Consider the following 19,566-nt stretch of genomic DNA (forward strand, 5'->3'; position numbering starts at 1 on the left):
AGGTGGTAAAAGCCACGTTACAAAGTCTATAAAAATGTATTTGAAAAATTATAAGAACTACGTGAGTCGCTAACCTGTTTGTATAGCTAATAGTTGCATTATATTATTTACTGAAAAATTTAAAAAAAAAATGGATTTAGCTCTGAGAATTACACTGTTTATTTTGAAAAAAAATCTTATTTTGGGTTGAATTACCTGCTATACGAATTTAATGTATATAAATATATGTACATTCAGTATAGACAATATATTCCAGCAAGATTTATTTAATTCCGCACACGACTGCTGCGTAGTGGAAAGACCGCGCGACTCACCTTTTATAGCGGTGGCATTTATGCATATAAGTTGAATAAGTCCTTTGGTGCCAGTTGCGTTTGTACTTGATATTCGCTCGACTTGGTGAACAAGCTCAAACAGTTCCAAGTGGGCTGTTGTTGGTTGAAAACTTATTAAACAATACTTTGAATAAAATCAAACTTGATTGCTTGGCTGCTAAAGACTTACTAGCTTTATTGAGAGTATAATTTTGTGGCTTAACTTAAAATTGAACTAACAGCTACCTATGTGTTAGTTCATATACCTTATTCTGTGTACTTAATTCTATGAATTACAAAACATGTAGGAAACTGGAACCGCAGCTGTTCATACGTTGTGGTTCCTTTTATTGCCGACTTTGTTTGTTTAGTCTATTGGCAGCTAGCATCTGATTGCGAGCGCTGCCAACTGGCGTGGGAGTATAATGACTTCAAGGTTGATGGGAATCATCCAAAACTGCTTATGTCGCATGTTCCCTGCGAATGGATTTAGCGTAGTGATGTGATGTTTAGAGTGGAAGTCATGGCGTGGGAGTCATGTGTTAACGCCTCCCTCTCTTAAGTATAATCATCCGCGATTATTCGCTGTTATTTGTATCATTTGCATTGACCAGCCTCAATATTTCTTCAATGACTAGGTCATTACTTTGTTGAGTTTGCCTCCTCTTTATAAGTTTAATCGTTGTACGTTTACAAAATTTTGCAACAATTATGATGAATAGAATCATTGTGACAACGCATAAAATTATCTTCATGGTTACTGTGGTTTGTTTCTATGTTTTGGTTTATGTTTTATATTCTTTTAATGTTTTTAATATCAATTTGGTCAATGTTTTCCAAGGTTAGTTCTTCCAACTCTTTCACTATGTTTAATTTCTGTAAACCGGGGTGCTCTATGTTGTCATAAGCTCTGTGTTCCTTGTTTTCGAAAATTGTATTGTTGATTGTTACTTTATCCTCAAATATGACTAAATGTGTTCCATTTATGGTTATTTTTTCATTAAATCCATCTTGTATTATAAATTTATCATTATTTAATATTATTATGCCCTCTCTTACATTGTTGATTTTTTATAGTTTTTAGCATAACTAATGTTACAATGCGCTGTGTTTTTGTTGTGCAGATCTAATAAATAATTCGGTTTATCTTCTATTTGACAAAAATTAATGACTGTTTTATTATTACAATTTTTTAATAATTTAAAGTGTCCTCCTCTCTTTCCAACGGTTCTGTAGTCTAACTGTAGTAGTCTTTTCGAATTAGAGGCTCAATAAGAAATTTCTGAAAAAAATCATTTACTATGGGATACTGTATAATGAAATATATCGTTTCGTTATTCTGCATTACCTTAAGTTTAGAATTACTTAGTATATTTGTTATGCTAATTTTATCTCTTAAGCTTGCATTTATATCTATTAGTTCATTGTCTGTTGATAAAAGTGAGTTTACTTCATCCATTTTAATCAACATTATTGAATAAATAATATTTTCTAATTCTAATATGATAATAATATTTCTAAGTATGTGAAATAAGTTCAAAAATGTTATCCTCTTTTGTTATTCCATTATCATTTTTTAGTTCATTTATTCTTTCCGTTATCTGATTGATTTTATTAGTGATTTCTGCATTTATTATTAACTGATCGTTATCGGATTCTATTAGTGCAAAAGTCCAAAAAAAAAAAATTACAAAAGTGAATAGTTATTATTAAACGTTTTATCATAAAAAAAAAAGTGAAATAAGTTCAAAATGAACGAAGCACAAATTAGGGAGCTATTTGATGCCTTTGTAAGTAAAGTTACGCAATCGGTACAAGCAAACATAAATGAGATAACGGAAAGATTGAGCAAGTTAGAAATACCAAATCAAGTAAAATGATACGAATCAATTTCCGTAGTTAGTGGTGTGACTTGCGAAGAGCCTTTAGACATTGTTAAAACATTACCTGAATTTAACGGGGACGAGACACGTTATGTTTCGTAGAGGCAAGCGGCATTTGCCGCACACAAACTATTTGCGCCCTATAGAGGTAGCTCTAAATATTATCAAGCCGTTGCAATTGTAAGAAACAAAGTTGTAGGTCGTGCTGATGCCACGCTGGCCTCCTTTACCACGGTATTAAATTTTCAAGCTATAATAGCCAGACTTGACTTCGCTTTCGCAGATAAACGCTTCGTGTTTTTATATCTGGGTTGAATAAACCATTATGTAATATCTTGTTTTCTTCAAAACCAAGTAACCTGTCTAGTGCGCTGCCATTGGCCCAAGAACTTGTGTCAAATAATGCCCGATATGTTTTCGCAAACGCTTTCGAAAACTCCCAACACAAGATACAAAGGTACAATTACTCTCCGTACTACCTAAGTGCATCTAATACAACGAATCAGGGAAATAATAAAAATCAAACCCCTAGCCAATAAAGGTTGACCCAAGCACCTTCCGATTTGTAAGGAGAACACCGGGTAATACTTCTTTCCAAAACGGCAAGGCAGTAAATAACTACAATAGAAGCAGATCAAATGTTTTTAACGGTTTAGGGGAAAGCCCAACACAGGTGAAAAACAGGCCTGCCGATGGTACACAGCAAGTACCCAACAAAATGCAGAGGATTAACCACGTCGAAACAGACGAATGCAATTTTTTTAGATTAGAATCGCGGCTGCCATATATTGAAAAGCGCTTAAATGACAAGCTGCTTAGATTTCTCTTGAACACAGATAGTGCCAAGATTTATATTAAGAAGGTAACATTTTTAAAAGGGATTAAAAAGCTTGGGAAACCGTTTATCTTAAAGACAGTAAACATTAAATTGATCATAGATCAAAAATGTCTAATAAACGTGTTCCACAAGTACTCGTACTTTTATATTTTACCCGAACTTCAATCGTTCGATGGTATTATAGGATTCGATTTTCTTAAACAAATAGGTGGAATTATTGATACAAAAAACGAGAGACTTACCTTTAACAACTGCATAGAACCGTTAAAGTTTAGAAGTCTCGCGGAGGTGAATCAATTGGAGATTGCCTTCATATGTAAAGGCTAGGTTTTACGAAATATTAAGTAAATGTTAAGAAAGTTTTTGCGGACCCAAACCTCAAATTAATATACAATACAAATGTAATAGCTACTATAAGCACATCGATGAACGAACCCGTTTATAGTAAAAGCTATCCTTACCCAAAGGCGGTAAGTGAATTTATTAATAAAGTGATTAATGAATTATTAAGAAACGGAATCATCCAACCTTCCAAGTCGCCCTATAAGAACCCTGTATGGGTAGTGGACAAGAAGGGTATAGACGACAACGGCCTAAAAAAAAAAGACTGGTCATAGATTTTAGAAAATTAAATAACATAACTGCCAATGACAAATATCCCATACCGGATACCTCAGTTATCTTATCGAACTTAGGCAAGGCCAAGTTTTTCACTACGCTATACCTCAGAGCGGGTTTCCACCAAATTCTACTGCACGAAAAAAAATAGGAAAAAACAGCTTTTAACATCAATAATGGAAAATACGAATTTTGTCGCAAGTATTTTCCAACGAACCATAGATGATGTGTTAAGATCCAAAATAGGGAAAACATGTCATGTCTATGTCGACGATATAATAATATATTCGGAAAATGAAAACGAACACCTAAAGCATTTGCAAGAAATTTTAACTTTACTAAATAATGCAAACATGAAGGTAAATTTAGAAAAATCGAAATTTTTTAGAGAAGAAACGGAATTTTTAAGATTCGTTGTATCAAAGGATGGGCTTAAAACTTGACCCGATAAGGTGAAAGCTATCCTTCAGTATGAAGCCCCGAAAACTGTTCGAAGTCTCCGAGAGTTTTTGGGTCTGACAGGATATTATAGAAGATTCATTAAGGGGTACGCTGACGTAGCAAAACCTCTCACAAAATTCCTGTGAGGTGTAAATGGCAATGTAAGCGCAAACCAGTCGAAGAAAATACCCGTTGAATTAGATATAGAAGGACGAAAGGCATTTGAGAAACTAAAAGAAATTCTTACGTCTGAAGAAGTAATACTTCTCTACCCAGATTTTAATAAGCCCTTTGATATGATGACTGATGTGTCATCTCAGGCTATTGGTGCGGTCTTATCACAAAATAAACGCCCAATCACGTTCATTTCAAGAACACTGTCTAAAACAGAAGTCAAATATGCAGTAAATGAAAAGGAATTACTGGCTATAGTGTGGGCTATAAAAAATTTAAGAAATTACTTATATGGATGCAAAGGACTCAATATTTTTACCGATCACCAACCTCTCACATTTTCAATGTCAGACAAAAATCCAAATGCAAAAATAAAAAGATGGAGAGCTTTTATAAAAGAGTTTGCCCCAACATTTTTTTATAAACCTGGCAATTTAAATGTTGTAGTAGACGCTCTGTCAAAGCAACACTTAAATCACCTAACTGAGTCCTGTTCCCATTCCGAAATTTCTTTAACAATTGCAATTAGAATAATACAAACTCCCTTAAATTAATAATAAGTAAACGCGATAGTTACAGTAAAAAGACAAAAATTTTGTTTCAGAAACTCATTCGACATGAGATAAACTTTACGGATGAACAAAATCTTATAAAATTACTAAAAGAAACAATTAATCCTGATGTAGTTAATGTACTTTACTGCGAAGAAATTGATCTCGGAGAGATACAACAAATACTATTAAAGAACTTTTCAGGTATTAAATTCGTGTACACTCAGAAAATTGTGATTGATGTAGCTAACAAAGACGATCAAGAAGAAATTTTAGTTGCTGAACACACCAGGGCACACAGAAATGCAAAAGAAAATTATAAGCAAATAACAGAAGATTATTTTTTCCCAAACATTAGGAAAAGGTTAAACGATCTCATTAAGTCATGCAAGACCTGTTTACTCTCAAAATATAATAGGAAACCAGACAGACAAAAAATTGAAGAAACTCCTATTCCAACTTATCCAGGGGAATTTTTACATATAGATATTTACTCGACGGCAAAGAATTCATTCTTGACATGTGTCGATAAATTTTCCAAATTCGCAGTAGTAAAAAAATTAGAAACACGCGCAATTATTGATTTAAAAGTAGGCATTATGGAAATATTAAACATATTTCCTAAAACGAAGATTATAATGTGTGACAATGAGCCAGCACTTAAGTCAGAAACAATTAAAAATTACATTAAAAATAACCATTAAATATAACAATTCAATTCATTCGGTCACAGACTATAAGCCAATAGATATAATTTATGGGAAAGAAATATCATATAAGGATATAGAGGAAAAACTTAGAAAAAAACAAGCAAATGATTTAATATTTCATAATAAAAAAACTAAATATAAAACATATAAAAACGGAGATATTGTCTACGTTAATGTAAATAAACGACTAGGAAATAAGTTATCAAATATTTACGTAGAGAAAGTAGTTCAGGAGGATTTAGATACAACTGTTGAAATAAGCGGAAAAAAGTTCATAAAGACAATATTCGTTAATTTCAGGTTCTGGCTTACAATTGCTTCAGCAAAGATAATAGACTACTCTAGGTCGTTCTATATACCTATAGAGGATGGAGAAGTCGCAACTTATAATGACACAAAATTTCTCATACACAAAACGGAGCTAAATAATTTTGTAAAAATGGCCTATGAAAATCTCCACATAGCAGAACGTTTCTCATATCCAGAACTACAGAAAACAATAGAAATAGAGTCGCAACAAGTAATAAGACTAGTAAATATGTTGACTTTACATCATAGGTATTCACGCAGTATAAACTTACTAGGATCGGCACTTAAATTTGTCGCCGGTACACCGGATTTTTATGATTTCAATGAAGTAAAAATAAAAAGTGAGGCACTAATAGAATCCGATAACGATCAGTTAATAATAAATGCAGAAATCACTAATAAAATTAATCAGATAACGGAAAGAATAAATGAACTAAAAAATGATAATGGAATAACAAAAGAGGATTTTTGAACTTATTTCACATAGAAATATTATTATCATATTAGAATTAGAAAATATTATTTATTCAATAATGTTGATTAAAATGGATGAAGTTAACCCATTTTTATTAACAGACAATGAACTAATAGATATAAATGCAAGCTTAAGAGATAAAATTAGCATAACAAATATACTAAATAATTCTAATCTTAAGGTAATGCAGAATAACGAAACGATACACTTCATAATACAGTATCCCATAGTAAATGATTTTCATCAGAAATTTCTTATTGAGACTGTAATTCGAAAAGACAAGATACTACTACAGTTAGACTACAGAACCGTTGTAAAGAGAGGAGGACACTTTAAATTATTAAAAAATTGTAATAATAAAACAGTCATTAATTTTTGTCAAATAGAAGATAAACCGAATTATTTATTAGATCTGCACAACAAAAACATAGCGCATTGTAACATTAGTTATGCTAAAAACTATAAATAAAACGACAATGTAAGAGAGGGCACAATAATATTAAATAATGATAAATTTATAATACAAGATGGATTTATTGAAAAAATAACCATAAATGGAACACATTTAGTCATATTTGAGGATAAAGTAACAATCAACAATACAATTTTCGAAAACAAGGAACACAGAGCTTATGACAACATAGAGCACCCCGGTTTACAGAAATTAAACATAGTGAAAGAGTTGGAAGAACTAACCTTGGAAAACATTGACCAAATTGATATTAAAAACATTAAAAGAATATCAAACATAAACCAAAAGATAGAAACAAACCACAGTAACATGAAGATAATTTTATGCGTTGTCACAATGATTCTATTCATCATAATTGTTGCAAAATTTTGTAAACGTACAACGATTAAACTTATAATGAGGAGGCAAACTCAACGAAGTAATGACCTGGTCATTGAAGAAATATTGAGGCAGGTCAATGCAAATGATACAAATAACAGCGAATATTCGCGGACGATTATACTTAAGAGAGGGAGGAGTTAACACATGACTCCCACGCCATGACTTCCACTCTAAACATCACATCACTACGCTAAATCCATTCGCAGGGAACATGCGACATAAGCAGTTTTGGATGATTCCCATCAACCTTGAAGTCATTATGCTCCCACGCCAGTTGGCAGCGCTCGCAATCAGATGCTAGCTGCCAATAGACTAAACAAACAAAGTCGGCAATAAAAGGAACCACAACGTATGAACAGCTGCGGTTCCAGTTTCCTACATGTTTTGTAATTCATAGAATTAAGTACATAGAATAAGGTATATGAACTAACACATAGGTAGCTGTTAGTTCAATTTTAAGTTAAGCCACAAAATTATATTCTCAATAAAGCTAGTAAGTCTTTAGCAGCCAAGCAATCAAGTTTGATTTTATTCAAAGTATACCTTAATAAGTTTTCAACCAACAACAACCGACTTGGAACTATTTGAGCTTGTTCACCAAGTCGAGCGAATAGCCAGTACAAATACAACTGACACCAAAGGACTTATTCAACTTATATGTATGTATATATATGAGTTTTTTCTTAATTTAAGCTCGTAAGTCGGCTAAAATTTAACAATTTCTGATTTTTTTATTTACAAACCATTCCCATTGGATGCTCTTCAAATTGGTTCAGGCCATTTTTCATTTCATGCAACGGTTTAGTCGGCTATATCTTAATATATAAAAATCACGTGTCACGTTGTTTGTTTTCGATGAACTCCTAAACTACTGAACCGATTCTAATGAAATTTTTAACACTGTGTGCAGTTTGGTCCAACTTGAAAGATAGGATAGTTAATAACTCTCCTTATAGTCGCATTATCTATTTATTGCAAATTATTTATTTATTATTAGCAAAGAGCTATCCACCAGTTGGTGGCGCTAACAGCGGTATTGAGTAAGTGCGGTATGTTACAGTAGATGGCGCTACATTTCTTTCTAAATTTTCATGGATTTAGGCTGTCATAACAAAACCTGCCACTTGCTAAAAACATTAAATGAAAATGCGTTGTTTGAAGTTTATATTATTTGTGGTAAAGTTATACGAATCTATTAGCCCTGACAGACGAGCAAAATTAATGCGCTTTAAGCAACGCTAATGCGCATTGAAATTTTATGGTGACAGACGGCAGACTTGTGCATTTGGACAGCTGATAGTGAAATTTGTTTATTTATTAAAACAAAAAGTGAAATGAAAGTGTGTGAAAAAGTGTGAAAAAGTGAAGAATATTGGAAAAATGGATAGCAAACTGTGCGTTGTTTATTTTCTGTCATCTAAAAATATTAAAAGTTGTTTTTGTTAATATACTTGCACATAATTTAATTAGCAATATAAAAACTGTTTACCTCTGGAGCTGTAAACACAAACAAGGCGGCAGATTTCAAGCGACATCTGTCAAAAAATAGCAAAAATCGGCCATTTTTGAGCAGTGTTGCCTACTAAATTCAGCCAAATGCACGAAATTTGTGTGCATTACAAACTTGCATTCACATGGGTCAAATGCGCAAATAAATGTAAATTAAGCCCGCTAATGCATATTAGCGATGTCATCTGTCAGGGCTATATGACTTCCAATATTCTAAATTTAAGAAAAAATCACATACAATCCGTGAAATAAATAAAGTTATGTACATATGTATGGTCAGACAAATAAGCAATGCAGCCACTCTTTTCCAGTAAATCTTCCTCGAATTTGGGAGATTTCAGAGGAATTTAGGAAATCGCAGAGTTGATTTCTGCATGTTTTTCCTAAATGCAAAAAAAAATTTCATTTAGTTGCATTTAGGTATAGAATTTTGTATGGCTAATGCCCGGTTTCACAGTCCATACTTAAGTTGTGCCTAAATAAAATCTTAGCTAAGTATTGTTGCAAACTGAGTAGTCGTTTGCGTTTCACAGTCAATGCTTAATTTTTATAAAAATTTTATTATGATATATGGCAACGTTATGGGCAACATATGTTTTACAAATGTCATTCATAAAAATATGTTTGAAATATTTAAATTATAACAGACAATACATAAATTTGCGAGGAAAATTATATCAAAAATTGATGAAAACAACAAAAGAACCCCAAATTTCATCATTAGCGAGTCGGAGCACCTATGGGAACTGAAGGAAAAGTATAAGCTGTTATTGAGTGCAAACGAACGGACACTTGCCCTACGCTACGAAAGATGTCGCTGAAAATTCAAAGCAAATTCAAAACAAAAATCAGCTGTTATTTAAGCATTGCTTAAGCCTCCCATTTTCAGTGCCTAAGCATAACCTAAGTATGAACTGTAAAACACTTTTTTCCTGTTTTATTATATATTAAATAAAAGAAAGTTGTATTAGTTACACCATTTATAACTCAAGAACAGCTGAACCGATTTTGTTGAAAATTGGTGGAGAGGTAGCCTAGAACCGGCGTAAGGACATAGGATACCTTTTACATCTTTATACCAAAATTTAATAAAAGGCTGACTTCGAAAACGTACTACTGCAAAGTTTTAATGCGGTTTTACTACAGTATTTATACATCATCTGCATGCAACGTCAAATAACATCGTATTACTATGCATTGTATATTTTGACGTTTTACAACACTTTTACTGCAAAGTTTATTTTCGCAAACAGCTGTTTAAGAAATTTAAATTCAACGAGCGTAAAAATATCACAATGGATAAAAATAAAATCAAGAATGCAATTATAAACGTTGTTTTGCGTTTCTCTGAAAATAAATGCACAAATAACATTCAAATTTTTCGTAAAATATTTAAATCAAAATATAAAAGAGTGTGCATTTTAAATAATTTCAAATATAATAATGTCAAAAAGCACATTGGAAGAAAGGTGCATAAAAATTCGGGGTTCTGGAAAACTATTGCGTTCAAACTTTGAAAAGCATCAAGTTTCTTAGTGATGCACGATTTTATGTATCACTGCGCATCGACTACCGAGTTAATGCGTTTCAAAATATGATGTAATGTAATAAATACTGCGGATGCTTTATCGAACTTCGAACTTTGTTCGTATGCAAAGCAATTGACGTTTTCGAAGTCAGCCAAACTCATAAATACAAAATTTATATTTCAAATCATAAGCATTTGTTCAAAGTTCATGTTTGTAGGAATCATTTGAATATATGCCAACAATTTTAAACAGATTCTTCCTCAAAAATAATACAATTGCTAGGTATTTGTAATAGTAGAAAAGAGCTGCAACCAAATACGCAGTGAAATAGATTATAACTGGCTCAGTAAAACTGATGTCATAACCTTTCCAGCGGACTTTTTCGTCTTTCCACGCCTGAGAACCGGTTCATCATGTGCAGTCCACTAGAATAACTGTCGATTAGACTTCGGTGGGAAATGATGGAGCTATGTTTCTATTGTCAAACACCGACGCAAAAATTCGGTTTTATTACGATTATAGAGCACTCAAACACTTCTTAGAATCAGTTATTCGTTGTGTTTGTTGGATTATGAACTTGCGAGGCACACACTTTGCTCAGAGCTTTCGCCTCTTTAAGCTGGGCAAATATCTTTTCATCGGTGGATTTCCATGAGCCAAAATACAACAGTATTTTCACAAAAAAAGCAATGCTTCATTGACACACGAAATGTATTATGATCCATTTTTTGTAAACTAACACAAGCTGCTTCACAAAAATTCAAAATCTCCTTAACTAATAGTTATAATCCAACTAATAGAAATCATATACATAGATGGTAGTTGTAGTATTTTCAGCCACAGTGAAGCGTGGACGGGTCCTCTAGTGTATATATATATTTCTTCATTTCGGCTATTCAGTGAAAACTTTATGTGTGTTTCATACAAAGTGATCAATTACTGATTGAAATTTGTTACAATGCCACGAAGAGATCGCGCTAATATCGGTCGGCGTTCCCGACGTACAACGGACAAATATAAGTTTACAGCTCGTCATACGGAAGAAGAAAATACTACTGTAAGGAATCCGATCGAATCAGAATGATGGAACATCGTGCGCGACAATCACAAGAAGCTCACGAAGTTTATAATAAGAAAACAACTAATCAACGACAACGTCAGCAACAACAACGAATGCCGGCTTCGCATATCGAACGTGCAGCCTTTCGATATGAGCCGCACACTGATTACGCAGCGCACACAACAGTCCGATAAAATAAAACAATGAGAAGGCGCCAATTGAATTTTGTATGACGATCGATTGGACGGCTAACAGAGCTGAAATAGCTTCGCCATATTCACTGCTATTTAGATGAAATAATTCAAACACGACTGTTTGGAAGAAGTTAAGCAGAAAATAAAAATGTCATGTCACATATGTGTGATAGCTTTTTATGAAGAAAAATTGGAGGAATTATACTTTTTTACACAAATTCTTCTTCTTCTTTATTGGCGTAGATACCGCTCACGCGATTATAGCCGGGTTAACAACAGCGCGCCAGTCGTTTCTTCTTTTCGCTACGTGGCGCCAATTGGAAATTCCAAGCGAAGCCAGGTCCTTCTCCACTTGGTCCTTCCAACGGAGTGGAGGTCTTCCTCTTCCTCTGCTTCCCCCGGCGGGTACTGCGTCGAATACTTTCAGAGTTGGAGTGTTTTCATCCATCCGGACAACATGACCTAGCCAGCGTAGCCGCTGTCTTTTAATTCGCTGAACTATGTCAATGTCGTTGTATATCTCATACAGCTCATCGTTCCATCGAATGCGATATTCGCCGTGGCCAATGCGCAAAGGACCATAAATCTTTCGCAGAATTTTTCTCTCGAAAACTCGTAACGTCGACTCATCGGTTGCTGTCATCGCCCAAGCCAAAAAAGGATGGACGATGGGAGACACAATTCGCACATTAACACTGCGCTCATCAACAAGATTTTCGATACTACGGGCTAATACCTTCTACAATCGCTCAGCGGTCCGGTTTGCGAATCATATCCACTCACTTCGTACACTCATCTTTCGAATATAACTTTATATTTTATATACACACGTATTAAATAAACAATAAATTAAGATGATTATACATTTAAAATGTGTGAGCACTTTATGTAAGTGCGAAGGTTGTTAGTATTATTATCAAATTATTCATGGACCTTCGAGCCTTAACGAAAGGCATCTTTGGTTTACAAACAAATTCCAAATGAAGTACGATAATGAAAGTGAAAGATATATAATAAATACAGGTAAACCTCTTATAACGCGTTTTCGCTACAACGCGGTTCCCAAATCGCAGACATTTTCTTACAACGCTACTCTTACAACGCGATTTTACGAAAATTTTTTCAAATATTTACTATTATAATTTGAAAAAGGTATTCTTGCACAAATAAAATTCTTTGCATTTTGTCCATACTTTGATACCTATCTTTTTTATAGCATTGCCACCCTAACTCGAACACGTGTTTACAAAGTGACAAACGAATACGTAAATTAAAAAAGGGGCTTCCCCGCGGTTCTACCATCACACAACGATTTATGCTACTTTCATTTGGTGTAATAATTATACCCTGAACAGGGTATATTAAGTTTGTCCCGATGTTTGTAACACCCAGAAAGAAGCGTCGGAGACCCTATAAGGTATATATATATAAATGATCAGTATGTTGAGCTGAGTCGATTTAACCATGTCCGTTTGTCTGTCTGTCCGTCCGTCCGTCCGTCCGTCTGTATATATACGAACTAGTCCCTCAGTTTTTAAGATGTCCTTTTGAAATATTGCAAACGTCATTTTCTCTTCCAGAAGTTGCTAATTTGTCGGAACGGCCGATATCGGACCACTATAACATATAGCTGCCATATAAACTGAACGATCGGAATCAAGTTCTTGTATGGAGAACTTTCACATTTGACAATGTATCTTTACCAAATTTGGTATAGATTATTTTCTAAGGCAACAATGTAATCTCCGAGGAAATTGTTCTGATCGGTTAACTATAGCATATACTTACCATACAAACTGAACGATCGGAATCAAGTTCTTGTATGGAAAACTTTCACATTTGACAATGTATCTTCACCAAATTTGGTATAGATTATTTTCTAAGGCAATAATGTAATCTCCGAAGAAATTGGTCAGATCGGTTAACTATAGCATATAGCTACCATACAAACTGAACGATCGGAATCAAGTTCTTGTATGGAAAATGAAATGCACCTGTGAAGGGTATATTAGCTTCGGTGCAGCCGAAGTTAACGCTTTTTCTTGTTTTTTTGTAAGTTTGTTGTCGGCATTGCAAATAAAAGCATCAATCTAAAGCATGTAAAAAATTTTGAAAAAATGTTCAGTCTAATTCCTGTTAAATTATAAAAAATTTGTAGAACAGTTGTTGTTTTTTTCGTAAAAAAGTTTTGATAAAATTATTTTAAGGTGAATAAGTAAGTTTCGTTTTAACCTTATTTATATTTATGTAACTTTATTTAAATGCAAATAAACTTTTTAATTTAGCCACAAAAATGCCGAATGAAAAAAAACGCCGTTAAAGCGAAAATTTGTATCCATTGAATAAAAAATACAAATTTTGAATCGACTTCAAAATCAAGAGTAGATAAGTGATATTGCCAGACATTTTAACTTAAATGAGTCAACAATAAGAACTATCAAACGAAGAAAAAATTAGAAGTTCGGTAGCATCTGGGTCCTCTGTAGTCGCGAAAGTAACTGCTCGTCCTAGACCGCAGATAATGGAGAAAATGGAGCAATCGCTTGTGGTGTGGATAGAAGACATGACAAAAAAACGAATGCCCTTAGATGGGAATGTAATTAAGCATAAAGCACTCAAAATATTTAATTGTTTAAAGGAAACAGGACAATCGTCAATAGATGAAGACAATGGTCAATTCGTAGCTAGTAATGGATGGTTTGGAAAATTCAAAAAAGACATGCACTTCACAATTTAAAAATACAGGGAGAAAGTGAATCCGCAGACGCAGATGCAGCAGAAAAATATCCAGCAAAGTTCGAAAAATTATACCAGAAAATGGTTATTTACCTGAACAAGTGTTCAACGCAGATGAGACAGGCTTGTGGTGGAAAAATGCCTTCAAGAACTTTTATTTCGAAAAACGAAAAAAGAGCTCCTGGCTTTAAAGTTTCGAAAAATCGAATAACATTATTGCTGTGCGGTAATGCGTCTGGTGATTTTATGACCAAGCCAATGTTTATAAACCGATCATTAAATCCAAGATGTATGAAACAATGCAATAAAAACAACCTTCCAGTGGATTGGAGAGCCAACAAAAAATCATGGATGACTGCCAGTTTATTTAATGTTTGGTTTTATCATTGCTTTGTTCCAGACGTAGAAAATTATCTAAAAAAAGAACTTAGCATTTAAAGTTTTACTACTTTTAGATAATACGCCATCCCATTCGACTGATTTAAGTCATCATAATGTTCAAATCGAATTTTTACCGCCCACCGGCTATTACAGCCTTTAGATCAGGGCATAATAGCAGCATTCAAAGCTTACAACATTCGGAAATCCTTTGAGGTAATATTAGAGAAGATGGATAAAAAACGAAGCAGATTTGGTGACAATGACAAATGAAGAATCAATTGGAGGTAGGTCCGGCGATCTTTCCAATGTTGAAAATAAAAACTTTTCACTAAAAAATATCGAGAAAGTTTTAACTATGGCAAAGCAGTTGGAAGAATATATTTTGGAGAACGACCTTTTAAGCGACAGAGCAGAAATATTTAAACGAAATCTTCAAAACAATTTAGCTCTCTATCAAGAAATTTATAAAGATTTGCGAAATACGAGAAAACAAACTTCAATGCACGATTTTTTCAAACCAATAATCGTCGAAAGAATGCCCGAGTCTGATAGTGGATCGAGCTCAGATTTTGAACTAGTACGAACAAAACGTTCGAAACAAATCACACTAAGTGATGAGAAGGAGTAGAAAGTTATCGTTCTATTTTGGCTTTAATTTATTAAATCTTTAAACTTGAATATTTTACGTAGAATTGAAATTTTATTTATTTTATTTTGTTTTGTTTTGTTTTTGTTTAAATTAATGGAGTGTTATTAAATTACATAATATGTACATATGTTCTTATAACTCAACAAATAAATACACAAAATTATATTAAGCACATATTTTTACTATACAAATTCCAATATTTTATTCAACATTTTTTTACTTTGGAACCAAACTCTGATTTTTGTTTGAAGTTAGTGTCTCTTATAACGCGATTTCCTATAACGCGGTGTTTTTCAGGAACCTATTCACCGCGTTGTAGGAGGTTTACCTGTATACATAAAGTGCCGTGGAGAAAACCAAAACACAAAGTGCAGTAACTCAAATAGAAAAAAAAAACAAAATAAACAAGCAGTAAAACATACATATATACCAGTGGTCGGCATTTCTTAGCACAATTGTGCTAACTAACTTCACACGTAAGCTTACGCTCTATCGTTCAGTCGTTGTCGAGCCAGCAACGAATTAACATCACGCAAAACTATAGCGCAAAACCAAATAAGCTCTGCGAGAAATATTTTATGATTCTAAATAATTCTTTATGTTCCAAGTCTTTTAAAGATAATAGAGAATATATTCTTAAAAGACATTTTGTTTATTTTCATTATACTATTAATTATTTAGATTAGATGCTCAATTTTAATTCCAATTTCTCACTGGGATACCTTTTTTTCGTGTTCGCCAACACACTGACAGATCCTCTCATGCCGACCACTGATATATACCAACAAATTAAACGCGCGCGAAACCTAAACATACAATATAAACTAACAAATTAAGCGGGCGCGAATCTAAAACAACATAAAATAAACAAAAAACGCTAAAAACAACTGGAACCGGAGGAGACAGATATACGCACAAACAACAACAGAAGGAGGTAGCCAGCTGGAGCACAGAAAGATGAACAAAACGCAGAAGGCATTAGGGAAACATATGTACATACACCCTGCAAAGCATAACATACAAAAGGAATACCAAGTGAGCGTATCAAGTCATTTAATATAGGTATTATATGTATGTATGTATATACATGAATAAAGAACCTATAACAAATTTCGTTTAACAATTTAATACGGTTACCAAATGGTGTTAATTTTTAAATATATTTGTACATATAATCATACGGCAAAGAATCTGCCTGTGACACTAAACATATTAACTCTTATTAGTACAAACACATAATCAAAGTCCATATTGGCAACTATCCGGCAATACCTCTTCTTCTTTGGCAAACAAAAACAAGCAGGATTGCATATAAAAAGCGAATTGATCTCTCTAACGAGTTCTCAGTTGCTTAAGAACAAAAACATAATTATAAATACATACAAACAAATTATTCATACTACTGTAAAAAGCGCATTGATCTCTTCAACGAGCTCTCAATTGCACAAAACATATGTACCAGAGAACGGCTTCCGTTGAGCGCAAAAATGTTCATGTACGATCAATACCCGAACTATCAGCACATTCGGCTCAAGCGCTCAAAATGGCATTCGTGAATGTTTTCGCTACTGAGCTAAATTCAGCTCAATTGCGGTAAATTCGTTTGCTTGCTGAGTTTATTCACGCTCGTGTTGAAACAGCTCTACTCAAGCGTTCGCTCATTCGGCTAAACAATGATCGTGTTGAATGAAAACAAAAACACAAAAGAGCAAACTCAACGCCTATGAGCAAACTCAATGGCTATGAGCAAACTCAACGCATATGAATAAACTCACTGTGCTTGAATAAAAGCGCCGTCTCCTTAAGCGATTTGCAGCACTTACATACATATGCCTGTTTAAATTTGAAGAATTTTTTGGCAAATATTTTAAAATATTGTTACAGGATTGGCAGTATATATGTAAATCCATTCCAAATAGTGCCATCCTCTTTAATAATTTCAGATAATATATTCCAAACAATGCTCCTTCCCTTATGTCGGGCTGACAATGTGTAGGCGTTTGTACGTATTTTTTCTAAAATATCTTCTTGCTCCATATCGACGGGATGACAAATACACACTAAAATATAAGTTGTGTACCAAATTCTTAGTGCAATGCATGAGACACATAAGCTGATCGCGAACAAAGCATACAAAAACTATATACATACCAGAGAACTGCAAAACTCACTTTTTCCTTAAATCAGCTCATACGCAAAAGTTTCTATTCAATTCAAATCACTGAGCGAAAGTGAGCTAAACATTTCGTAAAGTGAGCAAACGTGAGCAAAGCATTTCGTACCGAAGGCTCACATTGTACGCGAATGAGCGATTCGGCAACATGAGCTGATTTTTACTCAACGCTGTGTTTCGCTCAGTGATTGGACTTGAATAGAAACTTTTGCGTATGAGCTGATTTATGGAAAAAGTGAGTTTTGCAGTTCTCTGATATGTACTATATATATACAAATACGAGTATTAGGGTGCACTCCTAAATACAAAATATTCGGACATCAAATATTTTAATATATAAAAAACGCGGTTTAATATTACTTTACATTTCAAAATAATATTACATTAATATTGCAAGTAAATCCAAAACGATATAAATAAAAATTAAAAAAAAGAAAAACTCTTTAAAAAAGTATTCAATTTATTGTACTTTATCGCTTCGATTACCATAAATCACTTTACACTGAGAAAAACTTTAAAAATATTTTAACATACAATATAACAAAAAGGATTAATAACGAAAAAAAAAAAATCAAAATACACCTGCAGGAGCAACACGCTCAAAAAAGGCTATTAAATTTACTACAGAAAGTAACAGTTTAACAAGATACTACACTAGATTTGCCTCTTCACCGATTCACGAAAACTCGGAATCTTTATTAGAAATAGAAACTCAAAATCTTAAAAATTTTTGGACTCGCCTCCAAGCGGCTTATGACGCCACTGAGAAAAACTTTAAAAATATTTTAATAAACAATATAAGAAAAAGGATTAATAACGAAAAAAAATCAAAATACACCTGCAGGAGCAATACGCTCAAAAAAGGCTATTAAATTTACTACAGAAAGTAACAGTTTAACAAGATACTACACAAGATTTGCCTCTTCACCGATTCACGAAAATTCGGAATCTTTATTAGAAATAGAAACTCAAAATCTTAAAAATTTTTGGACTCGCCTCCAAGCGGCTTATGACGCCATAGTAGATTCTGACAATTCAGATCTACCACAAAATTTTAAATCATCGGCTAACGATATTTACGAAATCTGCTTAGACCAATATGATGAAACAAAAGCTATGATCTCCGATCAATTAAAGCTAATAGAAGCAATTGCACCTACTCCACATACGAAAGTAGAGCTGAAACAAGAAGACAGTCAGAAGGCAAGCTCAGGCATCCACCCCGATGTGCCCGCATGTGACACGTTTTATGGAGGTTATGAAGAATGGCCGTCTTTTAAAGTTCAGCCGTTTACATCAACCATCCACAACTATCAAAAGCACACTGTATCACCTCAGATACAAAACCAAAGGTCAAGCAGGCATAATAATAAAACAGTTCGCTCTTATTGACGATTATTTCAATTTGGCTTGGGAAGCTCTAAAAGTTAGATATGAAAACGAAAGAATACTGGTCGAAAAACAAATAACGACAATAATGAACTTGCCAAAAATTAAGAAATAAACAAGTGTATAATTCATCAAACTCGAATCCACTGTTTCAAATTGATTGTCGATTCTATCGACACAAAATATTCCCACAGACAGCTGGGACCCAATTCTAGTAAACATTTGCACCGACGCATTACCAAAAAAATCGTTACTTCTATGAGAGCTATCGCTCTCATCACGAAAGAAGTGCCCAACGTGGCAACAAATGAAAGATTTTCTTACCACCCAATATGAAGTTGCTGAAAGGGTAGAGGAAAAAATTGTCAGAACTAAGAAGATTAAATATGACCAAAATAGAAGCTTCAATAGACCCCATGTTAGTAACAAGAACAATTTAAACAAACGTTTTTGCAAAACACAATTGTTCACATCCGAACAAAGAAAACATACGTTTTGCTTGTTCATAGTTCGCAGGGCGCAACCTTCAAACTTGCGAGAAATTTAAAAAAATCAATATTGACGAAAAGAACAACTCTGTCAGATCAAAAAGACTCTATACAAACTGCTTGCCTCATGCACACAATCCTAAAAATTGCAAAAGATAATATAATTGCTTATATTGTCACAAAAGGCACAATTCAATGCTTCATTACAGCAGTTATCGTATCTCATCCCAAAGAAACGCTTACATCAAAAGAACCACGGGTTTAATTGCAAAAGCAACTCCTGAAAACCAAA

Source organism: Bactrocera tryoni, unplaced genomic scaffold (assembly GCF_016617805.1).
Source record: "Bactrocera tryoni isolate S06 unplaced genomic scaffold, CSIRO_BtryS06_freeze2 scaffold_230, whole genome shotgun sequence".
In the NCBI taxonomy this organism is placed as follows: Eukaryota; Metazoa; Arthropoda; class Insecta; order Diptera; family Tephritidae; genus Bactrocera; species Bactrocera tryoni.